Source organism: Choloepus didactylus, chromosome 2, assembly GCF_015220235.1.
Source record: "Choloepus didactylus isolate mChoDid1 chromosome 2, mChoDid1.pri, whole genome shotgun sequence".
NCBI classification, from domain to species: Eukaryota; Metazoa; Chordata; class Mammalia; order Pilosa; family Megalonychidae; genus Choloepus; species Choloepus didactylus.
This window is the reverse complement of record NC_051308.1, coordinates 199,217,332-199,240,765: the sequence shown is the minus strand read 5'-3', so window position 1 is coordinate 199,240,765 and position 23,434 is coordinate 199,217,332. Positions and strand designations below refer to the sequence as shown.

The window sequence follows — 23,434 nt, the reverse complement described above, 5'->3', positions numbered from 1 at the left end:
GTAAATGGATAAACAAACTGTGGTCCATCCATATAATTGAATATTATTCATCAATTAAGAGAAATGAACAACTGATACACACAGCAACTTGAATGTATCTCAAAGGCGTTAAGCTGAATGAAAGAAACCAGTTTCAAAAGGTTACATATTGTATGATTTCATTTTTATGATATTTTTGAAGAGACAAAAGTATAGTGATGGATAACAGATCAGTGTTTGCTAAGTGTTGGTGCAGAAGAGTGTAACTACAAAAGGATAATGCAAAGGATTAAGTTCTTTGAGTAATGAAACTGTTCTGTACCCTGGTTGGAGGTGGGGGGGTAGTTACACAAATACCAACTTTTGAAGAACTGCCAAACTGTTTTCTAGAGCAGATTCATCCATTTGCATTCCCACTAGCATTAGATAGATTAAATTGAAATACAAAATAAAATGAGCTTTCCTATCTTGGCATTAATTCCTAGGACCTCAGGTCTCTGAATTTTCTAAGGTGTCTTTTTTTATGCAGGGGTAAGATCTTGATTATCCAAGCTGCCTCTTACTAAAAAGTGAGAGAGAAAACAAGCAGGCTGTAGACATGTGGAAGTATATGGAAGCCTGACTTGTCTAGAAGTTTCTAAGCTAGAGCAGTTATTTCATTTCAATTCAATCCTGAACTTTCAAGCAGGAAAGAGTACCCCACCCCTCACACACACATTTTTTAAAGCTTTGCTAGTAAAACTGTCCTTGCATGGAGCCAGCAATAAATCTACAGAGCGCTATGGTAATATCCGTGGAGAAGGCAAAAGGGGCCTCCATAAACCATGCAATTTGAACTACTACAGATGTTGCAGTGAGAATTTATGGTTTTCGAAGGATCCTTATCTCTTCTTGCCAGTTTCTGCACATTGAATCATGCACGAGCAGAGTCTATTTTAAGAGCCATCATTTTTTCTTTAAATATAAAAAAAATCTGTGGCAATTAATTTCTTCCATACTGTTCTATCATGACAAATAAATGTGAAATGCATATTTACAGAGCACATGTAATTTCATTTGGGCACATGCAAATGACATGCAAATCTTACATTCTAAATGAGTTTGTTTATCCTTCCTGAATTCTAATCCAAGGGCCTTACTTTTTAAATTCAGTTTACATTCTGACATGTATACAAATGAGTTTGACTCTGGAAAATAACTTAATAAACTCGGGGTTAGCTATGCAATTAGAGAAGGCATCTGGGAGCCATAAAATCTGGGAAACAACTTTACATCCTTTTCTGCATTCAAGGTTTCAATTTCCTAGCTCAAATCCTTTACCCACCAGCCTGCACTCCCCTTACTCTGCCATCCATCTTTTCTGCAATCCTAGCATTTGAAATGGCTGCAGTTCTTTCTGGGGGAGGGCGGATGGATGCATGTCACGGAGTCATTGTTCTTCGTGCATTTTCAAAAAACAAAATCAGAATAAAAAAGGAAATGAAAACTAACAGCATTAACATTGATCAGGACTTTTCATTCAGGTTTCTTATTATTTTAGCTGGTCCAGTTCTCTTGTGGGTACTAAAGTCTTCCCATGGATTATTGACCCTCTAAAGAAAGCTATGAATGGTCACAAATCTGATTTGTCAATGGACATAAGAGAGAGAAGAGAAAGTGGGATCATTTTCTATCAGAGCTTTCAGAGGGAAGGGAAAAAAAAGAACATAAAATAGAGTGGAAGCTGGAAATTCCAAATTCTGAATTTCAAAGAAGCACAGAGTAATAGGATGTTCCAGCCTCCAAGGCCCTCTCAGCTGATCTAGTATAGATTTCTCATTTTATAGACGAGAAAACTGAGAGTGAAATGATTTGTCCTGATTCCTAGCAAGTTAATAGCAGACCTGCCTCTCTGTTATACTGAACATTTTTCCTTCCCATCAGAATGGGAAGACATAATGGGCCAAATTATGATCATAGTTCCCTTCTGCTTCTTCCCGGTCCCCATTTTTTGGAAGCATTTATTGATTACCAATCATAAGGCATGCATACCTTGCAATGTTAGCACATTCAGTTCTCACAAGTGTGCTGAAAGGAAGCTAGTCTTACCCTCAAGCAGCAGAGTTTACTATTCTCCACCATGTTAGTCTTCATCAGGTTTTCCACCCATCTAAGGTGAATCCTGTGCTCTGGTTCTCACCTGCTCCAAGCTCCCAGGGTCCTAGCTCTAATTTTATGCCCTTTCACTGCAGTATCTTCAACTTTTCCTTCTCCACTGACTCCAAGTCCTGTCCCACAGTTATCAACATGTTCAAATCTCTCTCAGCTTAAATAAAAGCAATAACAATGAAAGCCTTCCCTCAATCCTACATTTCCTCTTTCCTTTCTTTCACAGTGAAGCTTTATAAAAGTGTAGGCTACACCTGCAATCCTTTCTTTGTTACTTCCTACTGATTTCCAACCCTACAGCAATCTGGCAGGCCTCTGCCACCACGCTGCAATGACTTCTTTGTGGTTAAAATCAGTGGACACTTTTAACATTTTATCTCATTTGACACCAGTGATCACTCTCTTCTTCTTGAAACTCATGTACTGAACTCTCTTTTTCAAAGCCATGTGCCCTAAGTCAGGAAAGAAGACAAAGACATCCTATAACTCCAGCCGTTTTCAGTATGTCTTCATGCCTTTGCCCATGCTGTCTCCTTCTCTTAGAATGCCCTCCCAACACCTCTCCCTCCTGCCCCTGCTTCCACCTGTGTCATGGATTCGTGTTCATCTTCAAGGAGCAATTGATATTTCCCCACCCCGTGAAGTTTTCTCTGCCTGCCTTCAGTAACAGTTGATTCCTTATCTCTTTGCTCCCACTGGACCTTATATTTAAGTAGATTATCACCCTTATCACACTATGTATATTTACCTATTTGCACCTCATGGATTTTCATCTTCTTGATGCAGGCAGGGATGTGTCCAATTAGTCTTTGTGGGACAGGATAAATTGGCACTCATGCTCTCCACCCTGCCCCTGAATATCTCTCTCCATACCTGCCCCTATCAAAGGGTGACTTGGATTAAAACAAATAAACTCATCATAAACAAACAAAATCACAGAGCTAGTACATAGGGTTCTTCTTGTGTATAAAGACATAATCTTTCATAGCTAGTGTTTTTTTTTTTTTTTTTTTTCCCTTGTTTAGGACCAGTCCCTAGGATGAAGAAGGAGCTGAATATTTCTCAGAATTATAGTAGGAGACGGTGGTTGATTGTTCCTAAAGGGCAAGGCCAAAATAATGCTGATAAAAGAAAGTCTATTTTAGATAGGGGATGACTGGACCCAAAATGTGGCATGAATCCATTTCCAGTGGGGAGCAGCTGCTTTGTTCTGAAGGAATGGTGTGTTGTTATCAGACAGAGAGACTTGAAGAGATGCAGGCCAGGGTGCTGGGTCAGATGAAGAGGAGAGGAGAAAAAGGGGTCTGGAGGGAAGGGGGACTGGTCACCCTCCTTGTGAAAGCCTAAGTATGGAATCTGCCACCCCCACTCCAACCTCATGTGATATAGGAATAGCTAAGTCAGCTGGCATTCCACCCTTTATTCTTCCTACAACAGCCTTTTGAGGTCTTCTTGATTCTTTGGCAAAGAGAGGCAGTAGAGCATAGTAGTTAAAAGTAGTCTCTGGAGCCAAACTGCCTGGGTTCACCTCCCACCTTTGTTACTTACTAGCCATAAAATCTTGGACAAGTTACTTGCCTAATCTGTAGCTCAATTTATTCATCTGTTAAATGAAAATAATTATGGTAGTTACCTAGAAAGGTTTCTGTGAGTATTAAATGAGTTAATATATCAAAGTGCCTGGTATGACGTAGGTACACAGCAAGTGTTGGCTATTATTGTTATTGCTTTTTTTACAGCACAGCCTGTAGTATTTGGTCTGGTAGAGCCGATGGAGGAGGAGTTCAAGGGTTATGGGCTTAATCTGTTCCATTTCTTGAAGAGTATTGGCTTAAGGCATTGAATTCCTTTGGTTATCAGCAGTGTGAGACCCACAATCTGAGAGATCAGAGGATCCAGGCCCAAATCACATTATTTAGCCTAAACATCTTGATTGCCCCCCACCAGTAAGTAAAAGAAAATAACCACTTGGACTTTAAAAGGACCTGCTATACCTGGGCTGTTGTGAGTATCCATAGAGCTAGCACATGGTAAGTACTCAGTAAATTAAAAACTACTCAGTTAAGTAATCCAATTGAATGGTGGGTAACAGGTCACAAGTAGCACGTCAGAGGAAGCAAAGATCAGAGGAGGCAAAGACCTGCTGCCCATCTCTCTACTGACCTTGCCCTCTCTGGCTCAGACTTCGAATCTTTGATATCCCTCTTATAAATGCCTCCGTTGACTGCCACTCATTCACTTCATGACCTTAGAAAAGTCCTTTCTCCTCTCTGGGCCTAGTTTCTGCCTATGCAAAATGAGGCAGTTGGACTAGTTCAGGGATGGCAAATAGGTTTTATTTTACATGCAAGAAGTAAGTGTTTGAATAGTGACTGGCTAGAGTATTGTGCAGAGAGATTTGAAACTGAATCCAGACTGAACCAGAAAGAGTTTCATGATGATCTAGTGATGTCATAGGTATTGGGATGGGAAATTGGCAGTCCATGTGCCATGTGTATTTTCACTCCTTATCTAGACAATATACTCTCCAACCATTTTCTTTTGAGGAATCCTAAAGAATTGCTCAGGCTTAATAAGCATATCAATTATGGTGTCATGGTTTTCTAATTATAAGATGTAGTTGTGTCTTTGCACATGTAAGTTAACCAGTGAAAAGACTTCCTCTAACCAGAAGTGTCTCCATTCCCATGTGATTACATGCAGTCAAGCTCAAAGAAGACGATTCCATAAAGGCAGGAGACAAAAAAGCCCAGGCTTTGGAGTCAGTGTATTCCACCACTTACTACCTGGGTGATCTTCAGTAAATTACACAACCCATCTAAACCTTAGCTTCTTCCTCTCCAAAATGGGATAATAAAAATTAAGATTTAGACAATTTAAAAAGACGTAGTATCCAGCACATTAAAGTACTCTGCATGATGGAGACCCTCAATATTAATTCCTTTTTTCATCTTCAAAGTGGGTGCAGGGACCCTGGACTATTAACGCCCTGGGAACAGAAACTATGTCCTATTTGTTTCTGTATATCTAGTTCTTGACACAAAATAAATGTTCAATACATATTTATTGGCTTGAATTGAATACAATTAAATTGAAATGAAATGATCTTTTGTATTCCTCTCAGTGCCAAGCACAGAACCTAGCACATGGTTTATGCTCAATAAATGCTTGTAGAATATAGTTTAAAGTTGGTGTGATTCCATGATTGGACCATTAATTGAAAAACATACAATTCTCAGAGGAGAGTCAACGGAATGGTGACATATGCACTCACTGCTGGCATTCTCTCAACAGAAGAGCTGCCACTTGTGGCTACTTCCTGCTCTACACCCTCTTTCTCAGACAGAGGAAAGTGGTACTGATGAATCCGTTATGCTCCTTGTGCATTTATAAGAGGGAAAAAGATTCTAATTTTCTGCTCTGGATCCAGGGCACACTGAGAAATCAAGCCCTCTTCTGTCTGAGCCCCAGCCTATGTTATTCTGCTGGGCAGGGAGAAAACCACTGTTCCCCCATCCCATCTTGTTAGCTTCCTTTTGAAGTCACCTTCCTGTTCCAGCAACACTGAACGAACCACAACAATTTCAGATATCCTAAGCCATTATCTCGTTGTCTTAAATGACATATTTTTGCCTCCGGCCTTGTAACTGTTCTTCTTTAGGTGAGTCCTGAAGAATTTTACAGCCTTAATGAGTATATCAATTATTGTTCATGGAAGAGCCCATGTCTTCTTAAAGGTTATTTGAAGGTTGATTGTTAGCTCAGTGCTTATATCCAGAAATCTATCTCAGCCTTATGAATGCATTCGGCCTTTTTATAGGTACAGGGGGAAAATAAAAGAACAAAAGTTAATTTAGACCTCTATAATTCAACTTTTTTTTTTTTCCAAAAGAAATGAAAGGGTATTGAAATCGATAACTGCACAATAACACACTGATAAATGCTGGGACCCAATTTTCTCATTTTGTTAACTCAAGATCAGGAATTTTTAATAGTTTTCAATCTTGCATTCTTTGGGCACTGTGAAGTCTGCTGTATTGTGTCCATACAATGCCGCTGCACACTCATTATGGGAGTACCAGTGGTCCCGAAAAGGTCAGTTAGTTAGAAATGTCAGCGTTCAGTGGCGCTGCCCAGACCTGTGTGTGCTCGGATCCAATTAGAGAGGCCAGGCAACACTGCTGTGACCCAGAATCCTAATGAGTGAGTAGAGGAAAGGTGGCAGTGGCACCTTTTTTTTCTTTCTTTCTTTTTTCTTCTTATTCAAAAGAAATGGAGATTGATTTTCAACCACCCTACACAAGGTTGTTTAAACTTTACCAAACACCACTTAGGCTCCAGGTGGGCTGAGAGGGGAATCCCAGCTTCTGCAGAGGCTGAGCTTACCTAGAACAGCCAGATGTTGGAGGGGAAGTAATGAAGAAGGTGGGAGTAGTACTTCAGATGGGCTGGTCGGATGGCTCACCCTATACAAGACAGGTTGTTAACTGAGAGGAGGAAAATGGCCTTATTAAGTTCATTTCCAAGAAATTTCTAAACTCCTTCTATGTGCCAGGCCTTGTGATAAAAACTGGCCTTTGTCATTTTTTGATAAACCTAAACTACTTGTGTAAGCATGTGTTAGGAGTACATAAAAATATGGATATACAGCCAATCTTCATTATTCGTGGATTCCATATTTGAAAAATTGTCTACTTGCTGAAACTTTTTGCTCACAGTGCTTTCATGGTCAACTGTGGATACATACAGTGATGAAAAATTTGAGTCACCTCATGCACACATTCCCAGCTGAGGCCAAACAAGGTGATGCTACACTGTTTGTGATAGCAATCATACTATAAATAAGTTTCCTTTTGCCACATATTTAGTGCCATGTTTGTTTTTTTCATTTTTGTGCTTTTTTTGGGTGATTCCACTGCTTAAAATGGTCCCCAAGTGTAGTGTTGAAGTGCTGTCTGGTGTTCCTAAGCACAAGAAGGCTGTGATGTGCCTTACAGAGAAAATATATAGGTTAGGTAAGCTTTGTTTGAGCATGAGTTATAATGCTGTTGGCCATGAATTCAATGTTAATGAATCAACAATATATATTAAATAAGGTACCTTAAACAAAGCCTACCTAAAGCAAGTTTATATACTGATTGATTGATGAAAATGCAACAAGAGGCTCCCAAGAAACTGTCCCTGTATTTCCCCGAGGAGAAATGGTTCAGTATTTGCTAATTCAATGTTCCTGGCACCTTTATAGAAAACATAACTACCATGAATAATAAGAATCAACTGTATATGTTAGTTGACGTTTCTGGAATTCACCTAGAGCAGTGCTTCCCTATTTCCAATTCATCACAAACTGATACTTTTTTAAAAGTCCACTGACCATGAACGTGGATGTTGCAACAATGTCAAATTGCTAATTCAAGTTCTTAAATGCTTTTTCTCAATTTCCATATTTATCTAATTGTGGACAGTTTACACACGGGTACCAGTCTGTGGACAACATTTTAAGGAGCCATGCTCCACCCGCCTCTCATTTGCTTGTTCTTCTCTGCCACTTCTCTCTCCCACCTTCACTGGTCCCCACTATTCAGCTGGTGCTTCTGGATTGACATCAAACTAGACTCACTTTTCTAGTACAGTCACCACATAATCTTTCAAAACATACTTTTTTGATATATCCGTTGACGTCACAGACCCAATCCACAGAACACTTTCCTAGCAGCCCCTGCCTGGTCTTCAGTGAACTAACTAGTCCCAAACAACAAACAAAACTGTGTAATTTTGTTACAAGTGATTGTGGGACAAAACTTTGAGATCAAATGACAGATTTTACAGGGGATGATGTGGTTGGATTTCTAAGCTCAGGAGGGTGTGATGTCCTGCTTGGTTCTAGGTCCCAGACAATCCAACTGAGGCCACTTGTAACTCCTTGTAGCTAACCAGATCCCAGGGTCATTCTGACTTTGTGATCAGGTAGGGATGTGGATGGCAGATATAAGAAGAATTGGGTTAATAAATTTTTTTTTTTTTTGTCTACAGTGGTTGGGGTCTGGTATCTGCTTCTGCTTTTATCTTTCTGCCTGATTTTCTGCATCTAGACCCTTGTCTCAGGCACCATTACCATTTCTCATACTAAAACTCATTTCTGCAGTAAATGGGTCCCTCTTTCATTCAGCTTTTCTTTTAACATCTCTGCAACCTCTGGATGAATCAGCACCTATGATTAGGAGGGAATCTGAGAAGTCAAAAGTCTACTTAATGTTGAGTCAGAAAACCTGGGTTCAAGATTTGACTTGTCCAATTCCATATACGTGAACTTAGGCAATTTCTCTGAGCTTCCTTTTCCTTCCTCAACTGCAAAGATGAGATAGTGATGTCTACTTCATAGTGTTTTGTTGTTTAAACAAAGTGTTGAATGCAAAATCACTTTATAACAATGCTATATAAAAGTCAGTTGCAGAGGTAACTGTTACTATTATCCTCTCCCAGTGAGGTGAGGGTGGCTAGGTTGCCTCTGCAACACTGAATGGACCGGGGGGAAGGAAGGAGGGAGGAATCTAAGAGATTTGGAATAGAAAAGCAGAGAGGGAATTGGCGCAGAAGACTTATGGGGAAAACAGGAGTGTGTTCTGAGACAGAGGTCAGAGCATGGGAGGAGTTAGTAATCGGATCCTGGCCTCTTAGGAAGTGAATGGAGCTGCAGTGAGGTGATGTGAGTGAGGTGCTTCCCAATGCACCATCTAGAGCTGGACTGAGACCACTTCACAAACAAATTTAATGGCACTTGAAATGGAAAAAGCAAGTCTTTTTCCTCTAAAAAAAAAGCTAAGAACCACCCATTTTTCTTTCATCATTGCAATAAAATTTCCCCTCTAACAAAGCAGTCTTTTGTATAATCTTTACAAGAAGGGAAAAGATCCATCCGTCCATCCATACAAGAATGAAGCTGAGCTGGGTTAGACTGATCCCCCTCAGTTTCTCAGTTTCTAGAGAGAAGTTTGTTAGGTTTATAAGATAATTGTTCAGCAACCATCTGTAGGAGAAGAAATGCACTTAGATTTTATAATTCATATAGTTGGCTTAGCTGGGATCCTATCAACATTTCAGAGAATGACCTAATAGGTTGGGACTAGGTTAGTAAGAAAGAATAGCAGGTATCTGTGGTGACCATCCTCAGAGAAGGACTTCACATACCACAAGCGTTTCCAATGCTCTGATATGTGCCAGATACATATGTTATCTCAGCTAATAGTCACAACAACCCTATAAATTCAGTATTATTAGTCCCAACTTAGGGATGAGAGAGTTGAATCTCTGAGAGGTTGTTTTGTCCAAAATCATCTAGAGAGTAAATGGTAGACCTAAGTTTTGAACACTGTTGTAGCTGAACCCAAAGACAGTGTTCTTTTGGCTGCATGCTGCTCAAGATTTTCTGTTTATGAGTGAGTGTGTGGTCACACAGACTCTATTTTTCTGTCCTATTAGTGCTGAGTAAACACAGGTAATGGTAAGTCAGTAAATCTTGTTAAGAGAAAACTCCCACGTTCCTCCAGCCCACCCTCATCACTCCCTTTGATGATGTTTTAGGCTAGAGCATGAAGGATATGCACCACCCAATTTGACATGCCTTAGTCTCCGGGAAATTCAAATACGTGTATTCGGATTACACCTTGGTCCAGCTCATTGGCAGCCCAATACTCATTTACCAAGGTCTTACAGCTGTGATATAAGTGGAAATAGACATTGGGGCATAAACCTGCTTTTCCTAAATGGAAAAATCTTACTTTTCTAAATTCAGTGAGCCAAAAATATTTCTCACTTTCATGACTAAGGAAAAGGACGTTACAGTTTTAGGCCTCTGGCAGAATAGAAAGACACAGGTAACAAATCCAGTTGTTTATTTATGAAAGAAACAGGAGCTAGACAATCTTCAATACCATTCTCAGAAACCCTTGCCCATGTAAAAAGCTGGTCTATTACTGATATACCTTGGGATCAAGGGAAGAATCCTTGATGAATGAGAAAACATAACTAGGTTTGAAGGACCCAAATATATAAATGATAATTATAATCATCATCTTCATATTTTGGTAACTAGCCTCGAAGACACTCCTGAATGAGTCTTACTTCCTGATACTGATGTCCTTGTATAGCTCCCTCCCACAGGGAGTAGGGCTGACTTCTGTAACTAATAGGATACTGTGGAAATGACAGTACAACTTCCTAGGCTAGATCATTAAAAATTGCAACTACCTTGCTCTCTCTTGGATCATTTTCTCTGAAGGAAGTCAGTGTTATGCCATGAGGATATTCAAGTAGTCCCAAGTCTGTGTGGCAAGATACTGAGGTCTCTGGCCAACAGCCAGCACCAACTTGCCATCCATGTGAGTGAGTCATCTTGAAAGCCAATCTTCCAGCCCCAGAAAGCCTTCAGATGACTACAGCCTTGGCTAACATCTTGACTGCAACCTCATGAGAGACCCTGAGTCAGAACCACCCAGTTAAACTGGTACTGGATTTCTGGTCCACAGAAACTGTGTGAGATTTAACAACAACAACAACAACAACAACAACAAAACACCTCTTTTTGTTTGGAACTGTTAAGGTTTGGAGTAATTTGCATTCAGCAGGGCAATCACAATAATAACCATTTATTTTAGATCTACTATGGATCAGGCACTTGACTATGCCAGCCACTTGACACACATCATACCTAATTTTCACAAAATTCTAAGTATTATTACCATCTTGTTCTTTCATAAATGGGAAAATGGAAGTAAGGCAATGAAAAGCTAATAGACTTTTCCAAAGTCATACTGTAAGTGGAAGAGCTAGGATTCAAGCACATAATATATGTATGTACTACAAATCCCATGGCTTTAACCTATACCCTGCTTCTGCACACAAACACCATATATGCATACATACATATATATACACCTACATACATAAATGAATGAAAAGTGCATAGAGCACTATGCTTGGTTTTGTGTTCACATGGAACAGATTAAAGAATGCCTGCTTCTTTAGGAAGAATTTTAAAATACAGTGTTTCCACAGACACCTAATTATTACAACTAACGAAACAAAATCAATGCTCCCCTCTGCAATCCCCATGAAGGAAATGACCACCAAATGGTTAAATTTTTAATCTGTAACTCTTTCTATAATGCTTTGTCTTTGATTTCATTAAAAACTTAATTGTTTAGGATGCTTTCCATAGATATAAATGAAAAGAATATTTGACACGCTTACAAAATTGATAGTTTCCACCTTTACCTTTCAAATATTCATTGAGTCTGTCTAACTCATAGTTGGGCTGGAGTGAGTGAAATTGCACTGCTTCATGCCAGGACACCATATTTTACCTACAAGTTATACAGCCTGATGTTCCAGAAGTGTAGAGACAGATTTACGCTGCTGCAGACCTTTAGTCTATGGGTTTAGATCTCTAGTCCCTGAACCAATGAGAACTGTCCTCTCAGCCAAAGCCAAAGGAGCATTCATCTTCCTCTCAAAAACCATTGTGAAGAAAGCCTAGAGTTATCCACTGAGGTTCTATTCTGGCCTCTAATGTGTATGGCATTTTCATGCTAACAATAACAATAATAACAATATGCTAGGAGCTTTACTGTCATGATTACCTAATATAATCCTCATATCATCCCTAAGAAGTAGGTGGAAGACTAAGCCCCATATTTGATTGAAAACTAAGCTCTAAGGTAGTTAATTGACTTTCCCAAGGACATGGAGGCAAGAAGTGGCAGAGCCAAGATTGGAATCTAAGTCTACCTCTTTCCTAACTTTCACTGTACTCTGTGGACTCCTAGGTAAGGCTGGCATCCTGTCCCATGTCTGATAGGTCTGATAGATCCTGGTCTCTGCAGCCTGCTACCCACAGGGTCTGGTGCCTGCTATCAATACCACTAGCTACTGGTGTGGGTCTGGCTTTGATCAGGAAGGGCCTTCTTGAGTACAAAATACTATTCCCAACTGATTATGAGCCCTGTTACTGTCCAGAGACTCTGGATATGGATCCCCTGCTGGGCTGAACTTTTTGGAGAGAAGGGATAGTGCAGAAAAGTTACAGATTTGCTCTGTTGTGGGGGTGTAGCTCAGGGGTAGAGCACTGACTGCAGATTTGCTCTGTTCTTACATTTTATAATTCATATAGTTGGCTTAGCTGGGACACAGAGACAGTCATCACAAAAACTCATGTGACCTTGAGCCATGCCCAGATTACACAAGCCAACTTCGGTGTGTGTGTGTGTGTGTGTGTGTGTGTGTGTTTGTGTGTGTGTGTTTATGACTCAACTCTGGCTCATCAGCATAATGGATATCCCTGGACATGCTTTTCAAAGACGGGCATATAATGATCCAATCTGAGAATGAGAAGCAATAGAAATTCTGCTGGGACTTCTGGGAAAGGATCTCTTGCATTTTCCTACTAGACTAGAATTTCAGAGAGTGTAAAGGCAGGTTTGGAGCTGCTACCATTACATGTGGTCTGGGAATGGGGTCAACACTGAGCAAGTTAAGTTACGAAGAAAACCAGACTGGACCATTTGAGTCCTAGATCAAGAGTCTCCAAAGGAAGGGTTATTTCTGGTTATTCTTGAACCAATGAATTTTTCATTTCTGCTTAAGCCAATTTAGGTTGGAGTTGATGAATCCTACCTATATAGTCCCTGTGCTTTAATTTTAGTTTTGGTTACCTGCTTTGAACTCTAGTTCTTCTAGACCTGAGACTTTCATTCAGCCTAATGGCCAAGCTCCTGCCAGCTCTTTCCTGACCAGACCTTCTTCATGTTAACCAGCTATAGTGATTTAGGGTTTCACACCTCTAATTCCCCTTTCTAGGGATTAATCCATCTGCTAGTTCTAAAACAGGATCCTTTCCTGTCAACCCCCTCACTTGAGTTCTTATATAGAGTTCTATATATAAGCATCTTATATAGAGTTCCCAGGACAAATATCCTACAACATACTACTCAGTTTGTCTTTGGGGACTGTGAAAACAAACATGTTTCTACCTGCTTTTATGTATTTCTCAGATTCTGGAATTTGTTTACTTAGATTTAATAAATCTTCTGAATAATACCCAATGCTGTTATTTTTCATTATTGGCATGAGAGACAGAGGCAGCAGGTAGAGGTGGGAGTGTAAATTGATGCAAACTCTGTGAAAAATTAATTGGTAATCAGACTCAATAATTCTTTAAACATATTAATGTTCTTTGACCCAGTAATTCCACTTCTAAAATTTCCAGTCTAAAAATTATACAAAATAAGTATAAAGCTTTTTTTCATAAATAATTTCATGGCAGAGTTATTTATAAGACCAAAACATTTGAAAATAACATAAATGCACAACAACTGGACACATTCATTTGTAAACCAGGATATATATATATATATAAGATTGAATATACAGGAGCCTTTAAAAATAAATATGCCTTTAAAATGCTCATAGACTTTGATCTAGTAATTCCATCCCCAGAACTCTATTTCAAGACAATAATCTAAAATGTAGAAAAATATAAACACAAAGATTGAAAAATTATTCATAAGATTGAGAAAGTAGGATCAAGTTAAATATCCCACATTATTGGTACAGGAAAATATTTCGGTTGTAACAGTAAGTGAAAAATCAGGAAAAAATTTTATGTTCTATAGGGTCTCAACTATATAAAACAAAATTATACATGCATAAAAGAAGAGGCAAAGAAGTAAATGTGTTAAAATATTTAACAGTGATTGCCTCTGGGAGACAACCGATATTTTCATCTTCATAACTTCTCTCTGTTTTTCAAAACTCATACGACGGGCATGTGAGATTTTTTTAACCGAAAAAGTTATTATAAAAAGATGGTAAGTATGTTAACGACATAGCAACATGGAGAGTGTTTATGAAACAATGTTAAGTGAAAAAAAGATGTATATAAAGTCTTTCTGTGGTTGCAATTATGTAAATATGTTTCTGAATATAGACAAGAACTGAAAGGGAAAATGTATAAATGGAATGAAGTTTTGTATTGCACGAAGGTTGCGGGATTAGGAGCAATTTATTTTTCTTCTTTAAAGAGTTCTTTGTAGCTGTTTTAATGATGTGCATTCATTTCTGTACCATCACTGTGCAGCCCCACTATACTGCTAACTTTCTCGCCGTGAGGCCCGGGTGGCACTCCTAGTCTTGGTCACTCTGGACTGGCACCACAGGCCTCACCTTGGTTCTGGAAATGGCCATGAGGCACCTGACAAAGGCCAGTTGGGCCTCTCATTATTTTATTCTTCAGAGGGGCTGAGTTTACATTACGGGAGAGTTTTGTTGGAGACAAAGCACGAAGTTGTCATGTGATGGTCAGAAGGCTCAGTCCATCATCAGTTAATGTAGGTATTAGTTTAACAAGGTTAATAGGTGATGAACAACTTTGTGGATATTTGTAATCAGGAAAAAAATCTAGAGTTTTCTATAATATCTTAGGAAAATTGGTTACCTCTTCAGGATGCAGTCCACAAAGTAGAAAAGCCCCAGTGACTATGATGTCTCTGGCATTCTAGACTTTCCTTTTTCCTCAGCAAAGTAGATCAGCTTGAATTTTGTCTGGGAAAGAAGACCCCAAGAGCCAAGAGCCAATATTTTATATGAAAGTGATACTTATATGTAGCAGTAGGAAAGGCCAAGTCTTTAGAATCAGACAGATCTGTATTTGAATCCTTACTCCATCACTTAACTGTGCTTAGTTCATCTAATCTTGCAGCAGCTTGGTTTGCTGATCGGCAAAATGAGAAAGATGATACCTGCATTATGGGATAATAAGGAGGACTATGAGAAAAATATATGTACAGGGCCTAACACAATTCTGGCTCAGAGTAGGGATTTCCTAAATACTGCAATTTCCTTTCACATCATCAAAAAGTCTATTCATTCATAAAGGGTACCAAGACAATTCAATGGGGAAAGAATAGTCTTTTCAACAAATGGTACTAGGACAATTATATATCTGCAGGCAAAAGAATGACATTGGACTCCTATCTTACATCATATAAAAATTAACTCAAAATTAATCAAATGTAAGAATTAAAGCCATAAAACTCTTGGAAAGAAATATAGGAGTAAATGTCTGTGATTTCCATTACTTTAGGTTAGGCAATGATTTGTTAGATATGACACCAAAAGCACAAGCACAAACAAAGAACAACAGATAAATTGGATTTCTTAAAACTTTAAAACTTAAAACTTAAAAATTTATTTTTGCTTCAAAGGACAACATCAAGAAAGTAAAATGATAACCCACAGAATAGGAAAAAAAATTACAAATCATATATCTGATAAAGGACTTATATCCAGAATATATAAAGAACTTTTACAGCTCAACAATACAAACAGAAAAATAATCCAATTAAAAAAAGAGCAAAGTATTTGAGTAGACATTTCTCTAAAGAAAATTTACAAATAGCCAATAAGCATATGAAAAGATGTTCAACATCATTAGTCATTAGGGAAACATAAATCAAAACCACATGAGATACAACTTCACACCCACTAGGATGCTTATATTCAAAAAGACAGATATAAAAAGTGTTGGTGAGGATGTGGAAAAATTGGAAACCTCGATATATTGCCAATGGGAATATAAAATGGTATGGCTGGTTTGGACAACAGTTTGGGAGTTTCTCAAAATGTTTAACCTAAAGTTATCATATGACCCAGCAATTTCACTCCTAAGTATAAACTTAGGAGAACTGAAAACATATATTCATACAAAAACTGGTAAATGAATGTTCATAAAAACATTGTTCATAATAGCCCCACAGTGGAAACAATCCAAATGTCCATCAATAGATGAATGGTTAAACAAAATATGGTATAGTCATCTAATAGAATATTACTCAGTCATAAAAAGGAATGAATTTCTGATACATGCTACACCATGGATGTACTTTGAAAACATTATGCTAAAGTAAAAAAAGCCAGTCACAAAAGGCCACATATTGCATAATCCATTTATATGATGTCCAGAATAGGCAAATCCATAGAGACAAAAGGTAGATTAGTAGTTGTCAGGGGCCTGAAGAAGGGAGAAATGGGGAGTGATTGCTAATGGTTATGCAGAATTTTTTTGGGGGGGGTGGTAGGGGTGATGACAATGCTCTGTAATTTGAAAGTGGTGATTGTTGCATAACCCAGTGAATATACTAAAAACCACTGAATCCTACATTTTAAAAGAACAAATTTTATGGTATGTGAATTATACCTCAATGAAGCAGATTATATATATTACTATATTATATTTATATACATAAAGCTAAGACTTGCTCTTTTAACTTGATGGTAGGACTATGAAAATCTTTCTCGTATGGTGATTGAATATATTACTCATCACTAGGTGTTCTAACTCTCTTCACTGCAGTGCCTTGTAAGGAGATTGTGAATTTCCACAATGCTGAATTTCCAAGTGGTCATACGGATTGTTTTGACCAAGGAAATGTGAGCAGAAGTGACCGCTTGTAAGCAGATTGTTTTAAGACTAAGTGCATGGCTCCCCATCACTCTCTTTTTCCCTCTGCCATTATGACCAGTATGGCAGATGTTATCAGTGCCTCCCTCCAAGCCCACATAGCCCTCAGCACTCTTTATTTCCACACAGGTTGAACAATTTCCAACAGCCAGTACCTGCAACACTAAGCCAGAGGGTATTCTCTGTTCACTGGAGCCTGCTATCTCCACACAATGAACAAACCAGAAGTGCCAGGGAATTAACACCTCCACCTTCACTCCAGCTCCTTTGCCCCTCAGAGGAATAACTTTGAGGTACATTTTTCACACTGATACTTGGGGTGTCCAGAAGGATTAAGTCCCTGTTGCCCACAGTAGTAGCCTGCTCGACAATGAAACTTTATCACTTTTTCTCCTTTCCTGTCTCACTTCCCCATTCCCCTACCAATATCTCTAGGTTCATCTCTCAAATAAACTACTTACACTAAAATCTTTGTCTCAAAGTCTGCTTCTGAGAAACGCCAACTAAGACAACCATTGACGTTGCAAATAGAGGATGATTAGTCAGCCTTGGTACCAGAGTAAAGATGATGTAGAGCAGAGATGATTCCAATCCATGGTGGACAAGTAGCAAAAGTGGAAAACAAACCTTTGTTTTTGTAAACCTCTGATATTTCAATGTCGTTTTTTACTTCAGTATAACCTAGTCTATTGTGACTAGCACACTATGCATACTTTCCCTTAGTAATTCTCATTCTAGGAATTTATCCTAAATAAATAATTAGAGATGCACACAAAAATCTTTATACTAGAATGTACATTGTGGTGTGATTTGCAATTAAAGAATTGGAAGCAATTTAATATACAACAATAAGGGAATTAAAAAATAATAGCTTTTCATTGATATAAAATTCCTTCTTAGAGAGTATTTAATAACATTGAAAAATGCTCATTACATTAAAATAGAACAGCTTATATAGTTTAAAATTTACATACGTATTTGTATGTATACATACATTTAAAAATTACATACATATTTGTATATACATATGAAGAAAATAACCATCTCTCTTCTCAGCCTGGTATGAGGGCTTTGCTTATAATACATCCTCACACTGCCTATTTTCTATTTAAAGAGATTATAGGAGAATAAACTTTTTAAAAAGTAAAGATGAAATTATAGTTTGACATCTGGGTCAAATGACTAAATAAGTTCATGCTTCAATAAACCCATTTATTCCCATCAAATAGTAATATTGACTAAAGTATTAAAAGAGAAATGAAAATATATATTTGGGTATCATTATGAGAGATGTATCCCCAACAAAGTTGAAATGTACAGAAATGAAAAAGTGTAAGTGGTTCTGAGGCCACCGGCTTTCTGAGATCCGGGTGTAGAATCAGTGAAGTGGCAGCTGAAAGTTCACCCCTATGGGATAAGAGAGAATACAAGTGCCCTATAAGAGAAGAAGGTGACATGCAAGCTTCTGCTCAGAGCAAAAGTTTTTGGTGGGGCTCTTCTGTCATGAAAGGAACCTAGAAAAAAGGCTGATGCAGAGCTTTCTGGGAGATCTAGCTCCTGTGCATTGCAGCCTAGAGAAGTAAATAGACACAGGAACCAGAAGCAATGCTGAGCCATCTGTTAGGTCGCTCAGGAATTCACACAAACGCAGCGAGTCATGGTTTAAGTAGAGAGTTTAAGGTTTATTAGAGGAAGAAAGCAGAAGAAAGCAGGTAGGAGCCATCAGAAAAGAAAGAAAGGAAAAATGGCTCTGGCCCTCTATCTGAGAGCAGCATTTTTTAAAGGAAAAACCCACATTGGGTGTTGGGGGGGAAGGTCCTGCTGAGTGTGTTCTGGGCCTCGATTGGGTGTGGGCTTATCAGTTTCTGCTGACTGGTTACTAGGGTTCTAACACACTACTCTTCTTTGATGTGCACTATATTATCTATGTGGAGGAAGCAGGCCTTTTGGCTTGTTTGTGGTCATTCATCTTTATGGGCATATCTGATCTTGCCTTGTCTGCCCCCTGGAGTCTAGGTGCCACTGTGACTGGGATTCCTAAAACAGCCTTCAACCCTTAGTTTATGGCACACCTGGTATTTATGAGATAAGCAGCAGGGCCTGTGGATCAGACATTCCTTCTATATGTTAGACTCTTTTTCTGGGGCCTGACACCATCCAGCTGACTTTTTGAGACTGAATATGCCATATCTCCAATAATCATCAGGTCCTGTACTGAAGATGTGGGTAGAAGCAACTGAACAACTCAACACAGAAAGAGATGTAAGCACAGTGGGAGTTTAAAGGGGGAATGGGAGATAAAAAATCAGAAAACTTCCTCCTCAAAGTGAGCCTACAAATTAAAGTTCTAAACATACGAATTGAATACTAAAAATGATGCTGAACAAAATCAACAATTGGATCTTGAATTCACTCTGTATGAAACTTATTTTTCAGAACTATTAGGGATTTTAAAATAAGTATATGAGGATTTTCAAAGATACAAGTGAAGATATTAAAACAGGACAAGAAACTATGAACCAAAACAGGCAGAAATAAAACAAGAAAAGGTAGATGTGAATGAAATTAGAAATCTTGAAAAATATATAGTCATTGAAATACTGAAAAAGACAAAAGAATAGAGTAGATATAGTCAAAAAAGTTAATTTATGACTGCAAGGTACTTGGGAGGAACTCATTCAGTATCAGAACAGTAGTACAAAATGATAAGGATTATGAAAAATCTGTTAAGAACCATGGAAGGCAGATTGAAAGTATCCAACATTCATATAATAGGAATCATTGAAGGAAGAGGAGAAAATCAAAGGAGTAGGGGGCAGGGAGCAGTATTTGAAGAGAAAATTTGTGGATAATTTCCCAGAATGAAAGAAAGGCATATATTATCAAGTGGAAAGTATACTTAGAATATCAAGCAGGGTAAATAAAAATAAATTCACACCTAAACACATCAAAGTGAAAGAGCAGAAAATTACCATTAAAAGAGAACCTTGAAATCTATCAAAGGAAGAACAGGTTATCAGAGACAATTAAATTAGAGGAGCCTTTCCATCTACAACTATGGACACCAGAAGATGATGAAAAATCCTCAAAAGGATTCAAACTAGAATTTTTTACCTAGCCAAATCATCATTTCAGAGAGTAGTCAAAATAAGGACATATATAGATCAAGAGGACTACCCACAGACACTCAAAGAGCTGTTAAAGGATACACTTTAGTAAGGTGTCAGGAAAGCCTGAGATTCAGTTACGAGAACACATAAATTCACAAGCTGTGTAGGAACAATTAACTCTTGGTAATAAAAATAATTATGATTATTATTATAATTCATTGTTTTTAGTTTTGAAAATGGTTTAACTTGAATGTCTAAACAACAATAACCAGGTGGTGACAGAGCAGAGTTCAATAGGTGGTTAAAGCATGCTAAGGCCCCTGTTGTAGCTGAAAGGAGGATAGAAATTCTGAAAAACTGTAAACTTCATTAGAATATGCATAGTTAAGTTTATATATGAGACAGTGGGTTATCTATGTGTAAATCAAAAAATAATTAAAACCTTACCTCACATCACATAAAGATCAGTCCTAAATGAGACAAACTAAAGACTCAAGTTTGACAAACCAAACTTGACAAGTTTCAGAAGAAAATATGAGAGAATATCTTTATGATATCCATTTCGGAAAGGATTTCTTAAGTTACAAAAGAAAATCTCATAAAGCAAAAGATTGATAAATTCAACTACATTAAAATAAAAAAAAATCCATATATCAAAATACTTCATAAACAAATTGAAAAAAATACAAGCCACAACCTGAAAGAAGATATTTACAATGTATATGTGATCAAGTATTGATTTATTCAGAATAATAAATAACTGTTACAAATCAATAAGAAAGAAACAACCCAATAGAAAGTGGACAAACATAAAAAGTCAATTCACAGAAGTAACTGAAATGGCCAATAAACATAGGAAAAGATACTGAATCTCACTAGTAATCAGGGAAATTCATATTGTGATCGTAGTGGCATACCATCTACGGCTTTTATGATAAAAGGTAAAATTTATAAGCTTGTCAATTCTAAGTGTTGAGGATGCAGGAAAATGGAAACTCTCATCCATTGCTGTTTGGAAGAGTAAAGGTGTTTAACTACTTTCGAAAACAATAGGCTATTATTAGTAAATTTGAAGATGTGTATAATCAGCACTTCCTCTCCTACGTACACACCTTAGAGAAATTCTAATACATATGCACAAGGAAACATGCACAGAGATGCTCTTAGCAGAATTGTTTATAATTGCAAAACAAGCAAGCAAACACAAAAACTGGAAATAACCTAAAGTATCATCATAAAATGATGGATAAAATTGTGATCTAATCATATGGAGAATACTATACAGGAGGTGAAATAAATGAACCAGAGCTGTGTCTAGTAACATGAATGAACCTCTACGATATAATGAGAAGGGAAAAAGTCACAGAATGACACTTACAGTATGACACCATTCATAGGAATTTGTAAAACAGGACCAGTTATATTTTTGGGTATATACATACAGAGAAACATCGAATTCATGACAGTGGTTACCTCTAGGGAGAAGGGAGAACAATATGATCAGGGAGGAGTACAGAAAACTCTCAGTTATGTTAATACATTTAAAAAGTGGGGACTCTGTAGCAAAGATAACATATTGTTGCTATGATAAAGCCAGGGTGTGTGTGCACATAGGGAGGGGGATGGCTGTTCATTATAGCTCTACTCTTTTCTGTGTTTGAACTTTTTCACAACAAGCAAAATAAGACTTCAAAGAATACACCACAGATTGTTGAGAGCTTCCCAGTTCCCAATCAGCATTTCATAAGGCTCCTAGTCTCTGAGGAGTGGTGGCATCAAACTGCAGTTTGGTGCTGAGTATGGTCTAAGCAGGAGTGTAGACCAGCCAGGACCTACCACTTGCAGCCCCAGAGAGGCAGCAAGCAGACTGCTAGCAGCTGCAGCTTCTGGTGAGGTGGGCGGTGGGGGATGGGGGTGAATTTGATAGTGAGAGACAACTAATGACGACAGAGGAAAGTGCTTTTGACATGGAATTCAATTGTCCAGATAATACAAGATCTAACAGTGCTTCCTAACCTTTCCAAGTCACGGCTCACGTGTCTGGCACACTGAAGTAGGGGGAACCAGCATGGGGGCTCCAGCTGCCTCAGCTCTTACCCATGTCCCTGAGAACTCAGTAGATAAATATCTTAGCACATGTGTATTCCACTTGCAGTACGCTACTGTGACATGACATACACTGTTGGGAAGCTCTGGTGCAGAAGATACTCTTCTCATCTAAAAGGAGGGAGAATTATAAACCACTCCCACTCTGGCAGCAATTAGCATTTTGCAATCACACAACTGTTTGAAAGGAGTACACTGCGAATCACAACTACTCTGCTTGAATTTGTAGCAATCAGGAGCAGAAAGAGCTAGCACAAAGGAAATGCATTAGCGGAGTCTGAAAGTTCCCTTTTAAAGCAACTGAATACAGACCAAGAACCCTCACCAGTTCATACTTCAGCATCATACCAGGGAAACACCAGATGAAACTGGGATGTGTTAGCAGGTAATCTGGGTCAGTGCATGTGGAGCAGAACAGGACATAATTTTAAAAGAAAGCACCAAACAGGACAGGACAAAGATAATCACTTACTAACACTTCAGTGACAAGCACTGGTAGGTTACACGAGTGAGCCAATCTAGTTACGCTAGCCCATGATTTGAAAATATTCTATATACGTTCATCATCAATCTAGCTCACTCTATGGGGTAAATTTTTTTTCAAGCTACTTCATCTGTATTCTACTAAAGTCACAAGTTCAAAGACCTCTAATAGGTAGAAATACAGATGAGGTCACCTGTACTACGTAGAATCACTTTATATTTGCAGTCACTGTCTTATACCTCAGTTACATAGACCAGATAACTGGATTTTGTGCTAGGATAATGCATGCAGAGGGCAATATCTCAATCTCTTTGTAAGCAATCGAAATGGTACCTGAATATAGCATGGCAAATTTGGTTGAAGGTAATGCTGATGTGGTACAACCGTTCAGGCTACTAACATATAGAAGACTTCAGCACTGATTGGTAATTAGTCACTCCCTGAGTCCCCCAATCCTGCCACATGACCACTCTGCCACACTAGCCCCTCCCCTGGTACCCCATTTCCCCGTAGTCCAGTAACCAAAGTATTAATGCCTGGCACAGCAGAGGGCCACTTGGGGCAGTTAAACGTCTTTACATCACCCACGGATGAAGATGAACTATCACACCTACTCTTGCATGCTCATTAACCTGCTGGCACCATCATCCCTTAGAGTCCCAAGAGAGAAGGCATCCCATATTGTCTAGTTTTTTTCTCAAGTTCCCAAGTCAAAGCAAAATATCTCTCTAGCAAAACTAAACTTCTCAACCTCTCACTAGGCTAGATGCCAGGCTTAGAGAAAAGAAAGGACCTTTTAAGTCCCATGGCCACAGCTTTGTTGGGGTATTTCACCTTCCCCCGATGTGAGAGAGTCATCTTGACCTTCAGCATGGCAAACCAGAATCTGGATACTTTCCCACACTGGCCCTTCCTCATGAGACATCCTCTCCTCATTCCATGCCACCTGTCAGGCAGCTTCCCCACTCTCCATTATTTTAAAACAAATTTCTCAGGAGACCAGGACACTTTCTTGACACTTAAATCCAGTGAGTGATTCTGAGGGAGAGAGAACCTGGCCTTAGGATATACAGCAATATCCAGACATTCAGT

At 38.5% G+C, this 23,434-nt stretch overlaps 1 protein-coding gene across 4 annotated transcripts in view; it reads right to left on the bottom strand.

Moving 5' to 3' along the window:
• AGBL4 (ATP/GTP binding protein like 4) overlaps positions 1-23,434 on the bottom strand; it is a 1,783,169-nt gene that overhangs the window by 372,387 nt on the left and 1,387,348 nt on the right. The gene's annotated exons all lie outside the window — the stretch shown is intronic.